At 42.1% G+C, this 14608-nt stretch overlaps 1 pseudogene; it reads right to left on the bottom strand.

The window, feature by feature from the left end:
- Positions 1-755: 755 nt before the first annotated feature.
- On the bottom strand, positions 756-12967 carry LOC129863268 (mitochondrial fission process protein 1-like; annotated as a pseudogene).
- Positions 12968-14608: the final 1641 nt, after the last annotated feature.

The raw sequence follows: 14608 nt of genomic DNA, 5'->3' as shown, positions 1-14608 counted from the left end.
GTTGTGTTGCATTGTTGCAGTACAATCTGCAGGGAATGAAAGAGGTGACTGCACCATAGAGATAGAGAACTCTGTATATGTGCCATTTTGTGCCATTTTGAAGTAGTACATTTTATTTTTCAAGACTGGCTGATCCCTCCTGATGAGCCGGTTGGACATGACTCCAACAGGGTCACCAAGAGGGATCAGCCAATGAAACTGGAAGTCCCACCCAGTTGAGTACATTAACATCAAGGAAGCCCTCAATGGCGCGCCCCTGCTAGCATGGCCTTTTGGCCACTAGAGGCCTCTATCATTCTCCATTAACCGCACATATTTTTCTAAATACAACCAAAGTCGTTTAAAACGAATGCAGAAATTTGTCCAACTTGTTACACCTTAGTGACTAACCCCAAACACATAACAATATCTCTTGGCAAGAGTTATCAATCATAATTCCCCAGAGGAATGCAACTGAGACAGTTCTGTGCTACTTGTTGCCAGTGAGTGTGTTGTCATAACACATCCATAGTTACTCATTTTTTTTCTGACACTGCAGCATAAAAGGAATGTTATACTGTGATATGGGTTTGTGAAAGTTAAATTACTCTCTGCAACAATGTTTTGGCTGTGTATGAAGGGTTGCCCATTCATTAAAACAAATAATCTTATTCTCGCTTATAAACTGTTAAAATATGTAGAACATTGTTTGCACATGCTTGAGGAAAGAAATAAGGAGACATTATTGATTCATTCATTTATACAATATAGGATATGTTGTTTTTCTAGAGTATATTTTAAAACCGTTTCAAAATAGGGGAATAACTAGATAGTGGCACTTGTTATTAAATAAGTGTCTTTTACAAATGTTAAATCTTTGAGGATGTTGTGGAAACATCAGTTAAACATTCCCTTATGTTTCCAGCATGAAAACAAATACATTCAAAAATGACATTGAAATACAGTATGACATTTGATTTTGTGACTAGGTGGACAAATCATACACTGCTCAAAAAAATAAAGGGAACACTTAAACAACACAATGTAACTCCAAACTAAATGCCAAACGTCCTGCACGGTGTTGGGCTGTAAGCACAACCCCCACCTGTGGACGTCGGGCCCTCATACCACCCTCATGGAGTCTGTTTCTGACCGTTTGAGCAGACACATGCACATTTGTGGCCTGCTGGAGGTCATTTTGCAGGGCTCTGGCAGTGCACCTCCTTGCACAAAGGCGGAGGTAGCGGTCCTGCTGCTGGGTTGTTGCCCTCCTACGGCCTCCTCCACGTCTCCTGATGTACTGGCCTGTCTCCTGGTAGCGCCTGCATGCTCTGGACACTACGCTGACAGACACAGCAAACCTTTTTGCCACAGTTCGCATTGATGTGCCATCGTGGATGAACTGCACTACCTGAGCCACTTGTGTGGGTTGTAGACTCCGTCTCATGCTACCACTAGAGTGAGAGCACCGCCAGCATTCAAAAGTGACCAAAACATCAGCCAGGAAGCATAGGAACTGAGAAGTGGTCTGTGGTCCCCATCTGCAGAATCACTCCTGTTTTGGGGGGTGTCTTGCTAATTGCCTATAATTTCCACCTTTTGTCTATTCCATTTGCACAACAGCATGTGAAATTTATTGTCAATCAGTGTTGCTTCCTAAGTGGACAGTTTGATTTCACAGAAGTGTGATTGACTTGGAGTTACATTGTGTTGTTTAAGTGTTCCCTTTATTTTTTTGAGCAGTGTATGAAAGAGAAAACATTCACAAACTATCGCAAAGCTGTTGCATTTTGGTGCCTTTGGCTTTTTCACATTCACTAAGAATTAAACAATATATAACAAACACAGAAATTGACTTATTACAAAATTGAAATAACAATTATTGCTGAATGTTAGTTCTGGTGTATGAACAATTGGCAACATTTCCCAGTATGTCACATTCATTTACACATTCCAATCGCAATTCCCATTTTTGTATAAGATGACTTGGTTTTGTTGCATAGTGCAGCACAACAATGCATACTGATGGGTAGCCTTGGCAATAATTACATGTATTTTATGCATAATCTTTTCATACGCTTTCTGCATAGGCCATGTTACACAATTATTACAATACTTTCTATACCTAAAATGTCACAAAAGGAACTGAATCTTAAGTGCTAACAAAAACGTAACATATATTCTGTTCAACTCAGTCTTGAATGACAAGGGGCAAAAAAGCTCTGAGGTTAATCTTAAGAGTGAACATTGAAAAGTGCATCACACTATACTCTGTCAAGCTTTATTCAAAGTGACAGACAACTGTGCATTGCCATTCTTTCTGTAATAAACAAAAAAACTAAGATAAATGTTTTCTTGTAATGAAAATAGGCTCTCAATGCCAGGTATGCTGACACTGACCCGAATGTTCCCTGAATATGGCTAACAGCAAGAGCTACCTGGATACATGCCAAGTGGAGGTCTGAACATGAACAGGTGGGCACTGCAGGCCAGTAGCAGCTAGGGGTATTCAACTCCAGTCCTGGAGGGAAACACTGTCTACTGGATCTCTATTCTCCCTGATACAATGTAATTGACGGGCCGAGGAGTCCTAAGTCCCTCTAACTTAGGAGTTGAAAATAAAAAGAAGACAATAGGGTTGAAAGAGAGGGGCATAGACAACTGTGGACTCTGGAGGACTAGAGTTGAGTAACTCTGCTGTGTTAGCTTCACAGTGATGTTAGTAGAGTGATCAGCAGAGGCTTCAGCTGGCCTGGGAGGAAGTCCTGTCTGGGTCAGAAGGTGAACTTCTTGGTAGAGCTAACCTGTCCAGGCCAGGCTACAGGATGGATATGGTCCTTATTAGTCGTGCTTCTTTCCTATGACCGTAGGAAGTCCACTCCCCTGTGGAGCATAGAGACAGAGAAGGGCTTTAGGGTTTGAGGATAGCAAGGATGGGACCTCACCTCAGACACTGTGAAGACCATTACAATTTACAAAGCCACTCATGAACCCAGAGTTCCATATGTTGAAAGAATAAAGGGGGGAACATTTGTTAATAAAGTTTCCTGGCTCCCTACAGCCATTACCAAGTGCATATAGGCTGATAGATATGGATTTAACTATGCACTCACTGCGAATGGCCGCACTAGGTGGGTGAATACACAACAAATTGGCCAGCGTTGATTTTTCAGTGTAACATTTCTAGTTTTGATTAAGGGGATAAATTCACTCTATAAAAGTGAAAGTAACACTCAGTGGTGTAAAATAACCCCCAGTTTTGGTGTTAATAACCAGAGTTATTGTTTTACACTTTGTAGTGTTAAACAGTCCCATCATTATCATATTTCCCAGCATGCTCTACTGCAGCTAGATTGTTTTTAATATCTGGGATTTTGTAGGTACATTGATTGATTGGTTAATCTGATGCTGCACAAAGATGAATAACATACATTTTCCTAACTAATCCAATCAGTTAGATAGATTTATTGCACCCGTTACTGAAATGGTTGTTCCAGTTTAAATAGTTTAGGTAGTCTTTTTTATCAAGTTTCCTAACCCTGACTGTCATTCTGAATGCAGGTGAATAAAAATTCCAACTGTTGGATATCCTAACTCTGGATGGATTCCAATAGGAATTACGCATCACTTTGAAAGCCAGCAAAATGTGACTTGCAGGCCTGATGTGGCCTGTAATCCAAGAATTTCCTAAAACTGTTAGGGTAAAATTAGGCCATTGGAGTAAGGCTTTATGATATACAGTTGAAGTCGGAAGATTACATACACTTAGGTTGGAGTCATTAAAACTTGTTTTTCAATCACTCCACAAATTTCTTGTTAACAAACTATAGTTTTGGCAAGTCGGTTAGGACATCTACTTTGTGCATGACACAAGTAATTTTTCCAACAATTGTTTACAGACAGATTATTTCACTTATAATTCACTGTGTCACAATTCCAGTGGGTCAGAAATGTACATATACTAAGTTGACTGTGCCTTTAAACAGCTTGGAAAATTCCAGAAAATGATGTCATGGCTTTAGAAGCTTCTGATAGGCTAATTGACATCATTTGAGTCAATTGAAGGTGTACCTGTGGATGTATTTCAAGGCCTACCTTCAAACTCAGTGCCTCTTTGCTTGACATCATGGGAAAATCAAAAGAAAATCAGCCAAGAACTAAGAAGAAAAAATTGTAGACCTCAACAAGTCTGGTTCATGCTTGGGAGCAATTTCCAAACTCCTGAATGTACCAAGTTCATCTGTACAAACAATAATATGCAAGTATAAACACCATGGGACCACGCAGCCGTCATACCACTCAGGAAGGAGATGCGTTCTGATGCTAGAGATAAACCTACTGTGGTGCGAAAAGTGCAAATAAATCCCAGAACAACAGCAAAGGACCTTGTGAAGATGCTGGAGGAAACAGGAACAAAATTATCTATATCCACAGTAAAACGAGTCCTATATCGACATAACCTGAAAGGCCGCTCAGCAAGGAAGAAGCCACTGCTCCAAAACCACCATTAAAAAAAGCCAGACTACAGTTTGCAACTGCACATGGGGACAATGATAGTACTTTTTTGGAGAAATGTCCTCTGGTCTGACAAAATTAGAACTGTTTGGCCATAATGACCTTCGTTATGTTTAGAGGAAAAAGGGGGAGGCTTGCAAGCCGAAGAACACCATCCCAACCATGAAGCACGGGGGTGGCAGCATCATGTTGTGGGGGTGCTTTGCTGCAGGAGGGACCTCACAAAATAGATGGCATCGTGAGGACGGAAAATTATGTGGATATATTGAAGCAACATCTCAAGACATCAGTCAGGAAGTTAAAGCTTGGTCGCAAATGGGTCTTCCAAATGGACAATGACCCCAAGCATACTTCCAAAGTTGTGGCAAAATGGCTTAAGAACAACAAAGTTAAGGTATTGGAGTGGCCATCACAAAGCCCTGACCTCAATCCCATGGAACATTTGTGGGCAGAACTGAAAAAGCGTGTGCGAGCAAGGAGGCCTACAAACCTGACGCAGTTACACCAACTCTGTCAGGAGGAATGAGCCAAAATTCACCCAGATTATTGTGGGGAGCTTGTGGAAGGCTACCTGAAACGTTTGACTCAAGTTAAACAATTTAAAAGGCAATGCTACCAAATACTAATTGAGCACATGTAAACTTCTGACCCACTGGGAATGTGGTGAAAGAAATAAAAGCTGAAAACTCATTCTCTCTACTATTATTCTGACATTTCACATTCTCTCTACTATTATTCTGACATTTCACATTCTTAAAATAAAGTGGTGATCCTAACTGACCTAAGACAGGGAATTTTTACTAGGATAAATTTCAGCAATTGTGAAACTGAGTTTAAATGTATTTGGCTAAGGTGTATGTAAATTTCCGATTTCAACTGTAGGTTGTATCTCAAAGCCATGCAAGATACTCCGGTTGTAACAGTGGAGCCAATACAGGGAGTTGGAATTTCTCTGCTTTTCAGCAGAAGCCGGTTGCTTTCAAAACAGTGTTTTTCCCACAATCGCATGTTGTCTGCTGTTCTAACTGCTGTTCGTGACAGCCGTGCAACTCCACAATCAGCTGTTTGAGAAAAGCTGTGGGCTGCCCAAATTGCAGGTTTCCCGACAGAACAAATTGCATTCAAGTGATAAAACAAAACAGCATATTTTTTTTAGGAAGCCAATGACCTGTAATTTCTAAATAAATGTAATGCATACCAGAGGTGGGGAAGTCCAAAGGGATGGCGGAAGCAGACAGGGGGAATCCCTCCCATCCCCCTACAAACTGAACCCTGAATATACCTCTTCAATGACACCTCATGGATTGAGATAAATAAGAATGGTGGCTACACATCTAACATTACATAAAGTAGTCTACCAAGCCTTGAAAAATCTATGACAGAAGCAAAGGTGTGTGACTCGTAATATGACACTTAAATTGATGCATTCATTTTAAAAAAGGTCATGTTAAGTAAGATAATGTGGGAATTTTTCATCTCAATGGGCTGGTGCACACACACACACACACACACACAGGCAGGCTGAGACATTTAACTGCAAACTAATACCTTGGCAAACTTGGGCCATAAACATTGAATTGCAAACGTCCCTAAGTACACACTCTTCCCCCCTCTCACTCGCAGAGTTTCTCTCGCTCTACCTCCTTTCTTTCTCACACACGTTTATCATGCTCTCTCTCTCTCGAACATACAAAGTCCTTCGCTGTCTCTCTGACACATACACTGAGTGTACAAAACATTAAGAACACCTTCCTAATATTGAGTTGGGTCATGGACTCTACAAGGTGTCGAAAGCGTTCCACAGAGATGCTGGCCCATGTTGTTGCCAATGCTTCCCACAGTTATGTGAAGTTGGCTAGATGTCCTTTGGGTGGTGGACCATTCTTGATACACACATGAAAGTGTTGAGTGTGAAAAACACAGCAGCGTTGCAGTTCTTGACACAAACCGGTGCGCCTGGCACCTACTACCATACCCCGTTCAAAGGCACTTAAATATTTTGTCTTACCCATTCACCCTCTGAATGGCAAACATACACAATCCATGTAAATTTCACCTGGATTCATTATGTTTTGTACACTTAGTGTATATCTGGTACACATGTACACACACACTAACCCCCCACCAACACACACACTGACCTGTCGATAGGGTGGATGATGAAGGGAATGGTGGAGAGGCCGATGGCCATGGTGGTCCACTTGCGTACGGAGAGGGGCAGGTGCGTGGTTCTTCCTAGGAGGTAGAGAGAGGCAGCACACACACGGTTGATGGTTAAGCCTGGGATAGCGACCGAAGCCAGGGCATGCCATACAAAACGTGTCCACCACCGCTGCAGCTACCTTGGTTCTCTTCCCTGTGTTGTCACCATGCTCCTACAGAACAGGGAGAGACAAAGACAGGATTATGACATTGTATACTTCAGATCACTATGTTTCAGTGTGGGAATTGAGTTTTGTTCTATGAAACATGCTCTATGGATTTTCTGGAAACGTTCCATTTTCCTTTGGCATGTGTTGAAAAAGACGATGTCATTTGGCAGTATTCAGAGAGTGTTTTCTTCGTGTTTGGAATCTCAAGTTCATAATATAAATGCTTCACAGGGCAATAACTGAAAAGGTTGAATACATTCCATGACCCCTTACAATAATGGTAGTGTACATCAATATAAATGAAGACATGAGGTATGAATGAAAGGGGATACCTAGTCAGTTGCACAACCGAATGCATTCAACCAAAATGTATATTCCGCATTTAATCCAACCCCTCGGAATCAGAGAGGTGCAGGGGGGTGCCTTAAATTGACGTCAACGTTGGGGGTTAACTGCCTTGCTCAAGGGCAGGACGGCAGATTTTTCCACCTTGCCGGCTTGGAGATTTGAACCAGCAACCCTTCGGTTACTGGCCCAACGCTCTTAACTGCTAGTTTACCTGCCGCCCCATGAGACCATAAAGCTTTGCTTTTACAAAAAGTCCTTCCTTACCACAGCAGCCTTCTTCCCCTTGTCCAAAGCATCAGCGGAAAACATACACGGTGGCAACCACGTGTGGCCCATACAGCGCTCACTGGCACCAGGGCACCGAAGGCCTCCCCCACCTCATTGGCATAGCCTGTCGGCACAAGATTACATGCCAGGGTAAGATACGAGCGCAATAAGGCTTTAACTGCCTCGCTGTTGTGAGAGACCTCTACACAAATCATAGCCAACCCTCACCGGAGGAGAGTTGGGGAGGTAAAACATAATGTATTAGAATAATAATTCAAATTTCCCTCTTGGACCTCTGCCATATAAAGGGGGGTACATTAATATAGACTTTTGTTCAGTGTTCTGCTTAGCAGCAATAACCCCCCTGACACAACTCTTTCCCTAGAATGGGCGGTGACCTTTGGAGCAATATGCACCGTCTGCTCCAACAGGGTTGGAATGACTAATAATGCCCTTGGTCTGTCATTAGAACGCAGCTGTTGGCTGCTGCCGAACTGTACTGCCACCCTGTGGGCAAACATTAGGCTCACGTTAGATCTGTAGGCCTTTTTAATTTAATTAGGTAAGTCAGTTAAGAACAAATTCTTATTATTACAATGACGGCCTACCCCAGCCAAACCCTAACCCCGACGACGCTGGGCCAATTGTGCACCACCCTATGGGACTCCCAATCACAGCGTGTTATGATACAGCCTGCAATCGAACCAGGGTCTGTAGTGCCTTAGACCCCTGCGCCACTTGGGAGCCCGGGAAGTGTTGTGGTGTCTCTTGTTGTGATGTGTGTTTCGTCCTATATTTTTATTTTATTTTTGCCTTTTGGTAGGCTGTCATTGTAAATAAGAATTTGACTTTAACAGACTTGCCTAGTTAAATAAAACAAATTAAAAAATAGCAACAGCACAACTGCATTATTGGTTAAGGGCTTGTAAGTAAGCACCTGCTGTTGTATTCGGCACAAAATACAATTGACATATACAATTTGATTTTAAATACAACAGCAAACAAAGCAGAATGTCGTCCACACGAATGACGCAGCGCCCCCCGTGGATATCTATGGCAAGACATAACTAACCACGTTAAGTCAAAATCGTGCCAGTCAAACTGATCAAGAAATAAACATGTGCCCTTTATAACGCCACCGTGTGGTTGATATGAATGTTCTCGCATATGTTGAGTCTTGACAGTGTTTGCAACGTGTACCAAGTTGAGTTACAATACGAATATCCTTGACTGATGTATATGCATTTATGTGGCAGACCACACAACTGTTTATTAGGTACTAGTCTGGAAAATATTGCAGAGAGACCTGTGGTCTGCCAGATAACATATGAAAGTTCATACAACTCGGTAATTCGGTGCCAGAATATTAGCAGTTTAAGTTTTTTTCCCCAAACGAAATTCAAAATGGCGTAAATCAGTGCAAGTTTGCCGGGTCGCTATGCCGAGACTCACCCAAATTTCGTCAAAATCGGACCAGTGCCGTCTTGAGATATCGCGTGTGACCAATTTACGAACAGACCCCTCCCCGATTTAATGGTCGATAGCCACATGGTACACAAGGCAATGCAAACTAATGACGTCGTTGATTCTAGTAGTTACCCGATATGTCTCAACAACCTGTTAATTTGTGTCGTTTGAACAGGTTATGCTTGTGATATACCTGGAGTTACATTAAATGGGATAGGGGTTAACTTCTAAAAATAGCTACTTTTGAGCGAGAATCAGTCAAACCTTCGTAAATTCGCTCTGGCTATCTACTCCAATTTCAGAGCACTTTTGCCTGAGTGTGCAGGGCGCAGAATTGATGAATTTACGAACGCTCAGCCTCAACACCGACTGAATTATGGCCGCTGTCAGTAAACATCGGCAAAAAAAAGCGTAATTAAATCGTTGCCAGCAGCACGGTCACCAACGTTCTGGATAACATGGAAATAGCCTAAACAGCTCTGCTCGGACGAGTAAAATGGACACAGATGTTCTCATTTGTGTCTGGAAGTAACTAGCCAACGTTAGCCGGGAGCAACCCTACTCCTCCGCATAAGCGTCCAGTGTGCGTTCTGTATTTATAAAACGGACAATCTGACAATGGTCAGAATTTACGAACGCCAAGAGCACACTCTGGCACTCCAGATTTAGTTTAAGAACATACCCCTAGTCATCATGACATATTGTGTTGACAGCCTATATATGCTAGTACTGTGAAAAGGAAAATAAATAAAATGGTATCAATAGTGTTGTACTCTGGGCTCCAATTGCGACCTTCCTGGTCGCATATGCTCAAAAACACTTCGCTGTACGACCTGGAATATTGATTTGATCAGTGTGCCTAGAAAAATATTTACCCACATAATACATTGAATGGCAACATATTTGTGGTGTTGGAAATAAGCAGTTGTTCAATTTAGTGTTTTGTGTCCGACGCGCTCCGGTTGTTTTTACATTTGTATCATATTTGGCCGGAGAGATGGTTCTATAAATTGAGAGAGTTTACAGGAAATTCAACAACCCTCGGAGGACAGTGGGATTTGATAAGACTGCATCTTTAAAGGGCGACTGTAATTCCTGATTTGGTTAATTAAAAATGCTATTGGCCATGACTGAGTTGTTTTCAGTTGTGTGTTCGCAGGTGGGACGAGTTAGCCAAATAATTTCGCCAATTACTGTAACTTCAGCCAGCTGGTGTGCAACCGTGGAAATGTTGGTTTGCCTTTGGATAGCCTATCTCTGGGGTTAGTTAGGGAGTGTCAATAAATGGCACAATGTAAATTAGTCTATTTTAATGTTGCAAACCTTTTAAATTTTCTCATTAAATGCTTTCAATATTTGTGAATTAATTTCTACAATTTATAGTTGGTTTGAGGTTGAAGTCATTGACATTTGGAGCTATTGGAATTTTAACATATTGTCCCATGTACATTGTGTAATTTACTGATGGTCCCAAACTAGCCCCATAGGGATATCTGAAGTTAACCCAAATTGACCATAGGCATTACGATTGGGTCACATGCAGCTGCACTCTGAATTGATTATTACTTGTGTGCTGCCAGCAGTGGGCAGGATTTAAACAAACCCAACCTTCATTCACATTGTTATGCAGTTATGACCACAAGTCTCACAAAACTCTACATGTTTTGGATGAGATTGACTTTATGACCAATTATCCTATTTGCAATTTTGACAGTAGAATAAAATGTTTGACGGAAAATGTACGGGAAATGCCGCCGCTGCTTCCTGTCTGAAAAGCCCTTAAGGGACAAAATATTTTTTTTTTAAACTAAAAACAATAATCACTTTTATCAACTTTCACTGTCCTCAAAGAGTTGCTGAATTTTTCTCCTCAATTCATGCACCTTGGTTGGAGAGCGGGGTAGCAGCAGTGTTCACTTACCTTTACGCTTCACCTATGAGAACCATAAGAACGGGCAAGTCTGACTCAACTCCATCCATAGAGTTGAGCTCAGACTAGAGTTTGTATTTCAGCAAACCAAAAAATACATGCAACAACAAACGTAGATACACGGTTACGGTTTAAGATTTGAATGGTTTTAAGTATCGACTGCATAGCGATTCAAGGGTGTCTGAGGTTCGTCTCAACTCTAGTCTGCTCTCAACTCTGTGGATTAAATCTTTGTGGAGTTGTGGTACTTGGCTACTTCCGTCATGGTTGCACCTTTACAATTTAAAACATTTATTATTATTTCACCTTTATTTAACCAGGTAGGCTAGTTGAGAACAAGTTCTCATTTACAACTGCGACCTGGCCAAGATAAAGCAAAGCAGTTCGACACATACAACAACACAGAGTTAGACATGGAATAAACAAACATACAGTCAATAATACAGTAGAAATAGTCTATATACAGTCTGTGCAAATGAGGTAAGATAAGGGAGGTAAGGCAAAAAATAGGCCATAGTGGCAAAGTAATTACAATATAGCAATTAAACACTAGAGTGATAGATGTGCAGAAGATGAATGTGCAAGTAGAGATACTGGGGTGCAAAGGAGCAAAATAAATACAGTATGGGGATGAGGTAGTTGGATGGGCTATGTACAGGTGCAGTGACCTGTGAGCTGCTCTGACAGCTGGTGCTTAAAGTTAGTGAGGGAGATATGAGTCTCCAGCTTCAGTGATTTTTGCAGTTCGTTCCAGTCATTGGCAGCAGAAAACTGGAAGGAAAGGCAGCCAAATTAGGAATTGGCTTTGGGGGTGACCAGTGAAATATACCTGCTGGAGCACGTGCTACGGGTGAGTGCTGCTATGGTGACCAGTGAGCTGAGATAAGGCGGGGCTTTACCTAGCAAAGACTTGTAGATGGCCTGGAGCCAGTGGGTTTAGCGACGAGTATGAAGTGAGGGCCAGCCAACGAGAGCGTACAGGTCACAGTGGTGGGTAGTATTTGGGGCTTTGGTGACAAAACGGATGGCAGTGTGATAGACTGCATCCAATTTGTTGAGTAGAGTGTTGGAGGCTATTTTGTAAATTACATCACCGAAGTCGAGGATCGTAGGATAGTCAGTTTTACGAGGGTATGTTTGGCAGCATGAGTGAAGGATGCTTTGTTGCGAAATAGGAAGCTGATTCTAGATTTAATTTTGGTTTGGAGATGCTTAATGTGAGTCTGGAAGGAGAGTTTAGTCTAACCAGACACCTAGGTATTTGTAGTTGTCCACATATTCTAAGTCAGAACGGGCAGGTGCAGGCAGCGATCGGTTGAAGTGTATGCATTTAGTTTTACTTGCATTTGGAGGCCACGGAAGGAGAGTTGTATGGCATTGAAGCTCGTCTGGAGGTTAGATAACACAGTGTCCAAAGAAGGGCCAGAAGTATACAGAATGGTGTCGTCTACGTAGAGGTGGATCAGAGAATCACCAGCAGCAAGAGCGACATCATTGATGTATACAGAGAAGAGAGTTGGCCCGAGAATTGAACCCTGTGGCACCCCCATAGAGACGGCCAGAGGTCCGAACAACAGATTTGACACACTGAACTCTATCAGAGAAGTAGTTGGTGAACCAGGCGAGGCAGTCATTTGAGAAACCAAGGCTGTTGAGTCTGCCGATAAGAATGTGGTGATTGACAGAGTCGAAAGCCTTGGCCAGGTTGATGAATACGGCTGCACGGTATTGTCTCTTATCGATGACGGTTATGATATCGTTTAGGACCTTGAGCGTGGCTGAGGTGCACCCATGACCAGCTCGGAAACCAGATTGCATAGCGGAGAAGATACGGTGGGATTCGAAATGGTCGGTAATCTGTTTGTTAACTTGGCTTTCGAAGACCTTAGATGCAATGCAGAAAACTAGGCTAGGCAAACTGTTCAAAAGTTATGATTCATATTACTGGAGCTACATTTGTGGTGCATCACATTTTGTAATTTCATAAACCATGTCGTGGGCCGTGTTAAACTAGCCTCCTAATGGGCCGCCAACTATTTGTTGACCTGGTACCTTGTCCAGTCATGTAGCTGTCTAACAACTTGGTCATGTGACCAATGGCCAATAGGCTATGGTTTAAGATGGTTTTGGAAGAAAGGAAAGGAGCTGGATAGCTACTCCAGGAGATGTGCTTAGGCCTAATCTCCTTCTCTGGTGTTCCTATACTGTTTGGTGCTGGGAGTACCAGTAAATTTGGAGCACCAGTGCTAGAACTTGGGAGCACCAGAGCTATATCCTGGGTACCCCAGTCTGTTTTTTCTAACATTCTAGTACTTGCCACTCTTTGTCATGCCATGGTATCAAAAGGAGTTGGCATGATAGTATCTCACTAGCTTGAAATCTTGCCAATGGAGCTAGCAAACTGGTTTGTACGTTGTCAAGGAGAGCTGCCACAGGTGTTTGCGATCAGAGGACCACTGGTTTGAGCCTGGTCAGGGGACAGAGACCACTGGGACCAGACTACCAGTGCTACCAAAGAAAATTAGAATTTAGAGCACTGCTTGTAGCCTTCTTCTCCTAACACACTGGCAGCACTAAAAAAATCATTCAATGCACACAGCAGCCATTCCCTATCTTTCTTATCAGGTGAACAGAGTCCAATTCTGCCACTTCAGTTCATCTTTACCTGGAACAGGTTATGGTACTCATTAAGCCAGAACAGTACATTCTGAGCATGAATGACATATTCTGTAACACTGTATCTGTCATTTCCCTTTTTCAACTACCACACAGGCTACTGAATGTGTTTTACAATACACTGATCGACAATTGATTGGTGGTGTAATAACTTCATAAAGACGCTTCATTTGCTAAACATGAAGCTCTAGTTATATGCTAGGTGTTTATGTGGCTACATAAGGAGGCTCCAGAGCCGTTTGTGCTTCTGAGATAATAAGTAAATCAAATCAAAGTGCTTTATTGGCACAATCAAACAACCTGCATGAAAACAGCTAAGACAAGATCAAGTCTATGTCCCAGAGCTGCATTCTTGATATCGTCCGTCCGTCCATCCGCCCGTCCGTCCGTCTGTCTGTCTGTGCCTTGGTATAGTAAACAGAGTTGTCTACTACTACTAGTACTGCTCCAGCACATCTACAGGATAAAGGTTTCAGATATCCTGCTGTAACACACAACTTCTGCTCAGCAAAGGGGAGAGGTGTGTGTGTGTGTGTGAGTGACAGAGATAGAGAAAGACACAGTTTTATTAGAATGAATTGTGCTGTTTTATGCGTGTTTTTTTGCATTGTTTGTAACTTATTTTGTACATAATGTTTCTATAAAAATAAAAAGTCAAACACTCCAATAAGTTACTGGGAGTTTATATATGGAGTGTGCGACTCTCTTTATTTTTTATAGTTTATAATTTATTTGCCATTAGTCAGCACCTCCACACAAAATAATTGTTCTGGGAGTGAGCCAGCTCATCTTTTTTATTGTACATAATGTTTCTGCTACCATCTCTTATGACCGAAAAGAGCTTCTGGTTATCAGAACAGTGATTACTCACCTCAAACTGGACAAAGATTTTACTTTAACGAGTCGAACGCAAAGGATTTACTCAAGGTACCCGACCAGGCCCAAATCCTCGTCATTCGCATGAAGAGAAGACGCTGATACAGGGGACTCAGGTCGTGGTGCCTTGTGAGAATTCGTTGGCGAGTGGGTAACGCACCTCAATAATCCATACTAT

This window comes from Salvelinus fontinalis, chromosome 10 (genome assembly GCF_029448725.1).
Source record: "Salvelinus fontinalis isolate EN_2023a chromosome 10, ASM2944872v1, whole genome shotgun sequence".
Classification (NCBI taxonomy): Eukaryota; Metazoa; Chordata; class Actinopteri; order Salmoniformes; family Salmonidae; genus Salvelinus; species Salvelinus fontinalis.
Note: the sequence above shows the minus strand (reverse complement) of the source record. Positions and strands in the feature narration are given on the sequence as shown.